Here is a 4,618-nt window from a genome sequence, read left to right on the forward strand (position 1 = left end):
TTTTGAGTTATCTGGTTTTTGATGGGGATTTGTTTTTTTGTTGTTGTTGTTTTCCTTTTCTCTGACTACTGCTAAACGTAACCTGTCATGAATCTTTAAAGTGTTCTTTGGTCTTTCAGAAGGTACTTCCTTTTTAAAAACCTTTTTAGAAGTTATTTTCATAGATTACTGCCAAGAAAATTTTCCAAATAGTACATGATTATTACACCGCATCACATTAGAAACACTGAAATGTAGATTTTAAAAGTACAAATTTCAAAGGGTAAGATTTGTTGGTAAGACAATTAATATTACATTTTAGCTACTTGTTGGCTGCTGGATTCCCTCCCCCTGAAAACCTTAAAATGTATTCTTTTGTTTTTTATATTGGCAACATAATTTGAACACAAAAGTCTCACAGCCATTGCTTTTATGTTAACTCTAAAATTAGTTAACACTATAAAGTTAAATATAATAAATACGATAGTAACAAGATCTAAGGAACGTGTGACTATAACTCATAAGTTATATCAAGTAACCCAAGTTGATTTTGCTGGTCTAACACTTTAAAGTTAATATAATAAAAACAATTTTTTGTCAACACTAACTTCACTTCCATCTTTCTAAAAATTTAATTTTAATAAATTTTAAAATTCATTATTTTTAATTTATTTAACCCAATATTTGCAAAGTGTTGACATTTTAATAATTTGTATAAAATCTATTAATGAGATAACTTACATTTTTTTAATACTAAGTCTTAAAAATCTAGTTTGTATTTTATTTTTACTTACAATCACATGTCAGCTTGGACTAGCCACATTTCAACAGGTTCAATAGCCACATATACTTAGTGGCTACCATATTAGATAGTTCTGGTCTGTATCATTGTTCAACAGGTTGAAACAAAGACTTTATTAGAACAGCCTTAACTCCATGACTGGTTTAGTATAGTACTAATGCCTTGCCCTTCCTAGGTCTTTTGTATATGGTCTGTACTCTGATTGGCTGGAAGAACATTTCCTGGCCGTATTTTAGCTTGGGGAATTGTCCTGCTTACAGTGAGCAGTAGTTCTTCCCCTTATAATTGTTCTTTACTTGGCTCTTATAGCCTCATGCCCACATAGTATTTATCCAAAGACTCCAGAGAACTTCTGTAGAGATCTGGAGCTATTTTTCCACATAGCTCCCTTTTTGTCAGTACTTGGTTCTAAAAGTCCAGAAGCTTCAACCTCCTATATTTCAATCTCTGCTCTTCATGTTAGCAAGATGGTTGTGCTTTGCTTAGGGGCCCCACCTGTGCTATGGTCTAAAATGTGCCTTAAGGCAGAAAGTCTCAGTGATCATAGTGTCTTCATTAGTTTCTCTTTTTGAAGGATCAAAGTTTGTGCCACTTCATCCAGTTTTCTACTTGTAGACAACAGGGAGGCAAGTCTTACTTCTTCCTAGCCAGTAGTGGATCTCCTCCTTTGCAAGGTGAAACTGACTTAGAGAATATCTTGTGCCCACTCTGATGAGTGCCAGCCAAGAACATTGGGTTCCTGTAGAAGGAGGAAGTTGAAGTCTTTGTACATGAGGTGTGGCTCTTTTCTTCCTGGCTTCACACCATGGCCTCAAGCATGATAACTTCTATATCAAGGATCACAGCATGTTCCTGAGTTGAGGTGACCCTTTGGTTCGAATTTACCCTCATTCTGGTGAATCCGGTGTTGTTTGTAGTCAGCATCCTGGATAGAAGTATCAACCAGATGCCATCTATGAGCTGTAGAAAAATACTATTTATAAACATCTTGGTCTTCCTCACTGATATGCTCATGATATTTTCCAATCTATGATTTGATCAGACATTTTGTAGGTACTGAATCATCAGTTTCTGTACAACTGTTTGAATAATGCATATAATGAATGAAATTTAGATATTTTCCCCCAGCATTGTAAAAACAAACAATCCCACAAAAAACAGTATACCAGGGTTTTGGGTTTTAAAAATTTTTTTCCGACAAGGATCTCACTATGCTACCTAGGCTGGCTTGGAACTTAATGATTTCCCTGCCTTCGTCTCCCAATTGCCTGGGATTATAGATATGTACCATGGTGCCTGGCTTGAAGTCCTGTTTGTTTGTTTGTTTGTTTGTTTGTTTTGGTACCGGGGATTGAACTCAGGACCTTGTGCTTGTGAGGCAGACAGTGGAACCACTGAGCTAAATCCCTGGTCCTTGGAGTCCTGTTTAAAACTGCTTTGTTACCCATTTTAATTGTAGTGATTTTGTCGGTTTTGTAAGTTAGTTTTCCTCAGGTGACTTTCTTTATGTATTTTTGAACTTGGTTTGTAGATTCTTCATAGATTTTTTCTGTCTCTCAGCACTAACCTCTCCATGTATAGTACTTACATGGGTTCTTTTACCAGATATTCCATAGTCCCTATTTGTGTGCCAGAAATTAATATAGGCATCTTGGGACTTGTATCCCTTGTGATATCAGGGCTATAACATTCCATCATGTGCCTTAGCTCAGCTATTGGTCATAAGGTTGCACTTAGGTCTTCCCAGTTCTTAAGGCCATGGCTTTATGTAAGCCAGAGAACCAGGCAGTAGCTTGATTTATTTTCATTCTTTTTTTGTGTGCTGGGTGTGGAATCTAGGACTTTGTGCAAGTGCTCTGCAATGAACTACACCTCTAGCCCAGTCCCACATTTTAGGTAGGGAGCTTGGATGCTGTTTTCAGCTTCATGTGGGGCACTTTGTTCTCTCCTAAATCTAAGACCAGGTCTCATTGCTTCCCAGGTATTGAATCACTGGGAGTCTGGCTTGTGTTGAAGTCATCATTTTACAGTTGAGCAGACTGCTGAGATGTCCTGGCATAGAAGGACTAAGCAGTTTGATAGGAGAACTTATTCTGGTGGAAAAGATATAGGCATGCTGAATTTTATTTGGTAAGAATGTCTTGGTTGGCATCTACTGCTTAAATTTCTTACCAGCTTGTCTGTGGCTGAATACTTGGGTCCCAGGCAAAAAGAAGCTGATAAAGCATGTTGAGAGTTGTTTTACTACGTCCCATAAAACGTTTGCCCTCTCATCCTTGGGTCAAAATGTAATCAGATTTGTCTGAGCATCCACCCCTCCTTTTCTCTAAACACTCTTGTTGCCCAAACCACCGTCTTGTGTTGGTGCAATGAGGGCTCCACTGTAGTCAGACTGAAGCCTCTGGTGCCTGGTGAGGCAGTGGGGAAGGACTTCCACTAGGGGGCTCCCATCCATTAGAACAATAGGGGAACCTCCTGGTGCCTAAATGAAAGACCACAAAGTCTGAGAACACAGGGAGGAAGGCTGTGCAGATCCCTGAGGCTGGGATGGATGTTATTGGTAGGCTGTTAGGACGTTTACTTTCTAACTGACAAGGCAAGCTTCACTAAATCAAAGGTTAGTAAACCCTGCCTTATGAGATATTCAGTTTACTGTCTTACTTTCTACCACCATCTCCACATATCCTGGGGTTACCACCAAAATGACCTTCCCACACCTCGTCTCCAGTGTTCTTTTGAAGGAATACAATTGAAGACACTCTCAATTGCCATCAATAAAGCTCTAGTCAATCTCTATCTCCTTTTCTTCTATAATAATGCTTGACAGGAGAGATTGTTATTACTATTTTGGTTTTTTGGAGATAGGGTCTAACTATGTAGTTCAGGCTGGACTTAGACTCATTATGTAGCCCAGGCTGGCTTCCAACTCACTGCAATCCTTCTTATTCATCCTCCTGAGTTCTGAGATTACAGGCATGCACCACCACACTTAGCTTGAAGGTAGAGATAATTACTTTTTTAAATAGAGAAGACAAATCTTTGGTAACTCTAGGTCCCTTGGAAAATCCTCTCATCATCAGCTATCGGTATCTATCTGAACCACAACCTCAAAAGCACAGAAGCTGGCTTACACAGGTGGCTCCCAGACCAGGAGAGTGGAGAGACACTTTCCTCTTCATGACATGCCTTTTCTTTTTCTTTCTTCTCCCTTGCTTCTCCCCTCTCAAATAGGGAAGGCATGAAATCATAACTATCTTGCCCTCAGCATTCTTTTTCTTTCTTTATTCCCTTTTCTTCCATCTCACCCTTGTGTTGCATCTCTTCCCTTCTCTTCTACACAGGCTCCCATGAGAGGAAGTCTTAGTGATAGGAGTGTGACTCTCTCTACCTTCCATATCCAGCCTGTCATCAGGTCCTGTTGATTTGACTTCTTAAATGCCTCCTGAATCCACACATTTTTTGTCTGTATAATACCTGTCAACACACTATTCCTGGCCATCTTATCTCAAATTTAGTAAGATGCAACTGCTTCTGCCTCTTCCTGTCCTCTTTTTCTCCTCCACCTCTTCCTCTCCTTCTTTCTCCTCCTTTTTCCGTGGTACTGAGGATTGATCCTAGGGCTTTCCCAGTGAGCTATAATCTTAGCCCTTTTCATTTTTTGAGGTAGGATCTCACTAAGTTGCAATCCTCCTGCCATGGCCTTCCAGAGTGCTGGGATTACAGGTTTATACCACCATGCCTGAGTAAGATTTAGCTTCTTGACTGGTGCTCTTACATCACTTTTGCCCTACAGTTCACTCCAAACAGAAGCCATTGTGATCTTGCTAAGTGACAAAC

This window comes from Heterocephalus glaber, unplaced genomic scaffold, assembly GCF_053883595.1.
Source record: "Heterocephalus glaber isolate CG9 unplaced genomic scaffold, H.glaber_assembly_v1.0 deba00001497, whole genome shotgun sequence".
NCBI lineage: Eukaryota > Metazoa > Chordata > Mammalia > Rodentia > Bathyergidae > Heterocephalus > Heterocephalus glaber.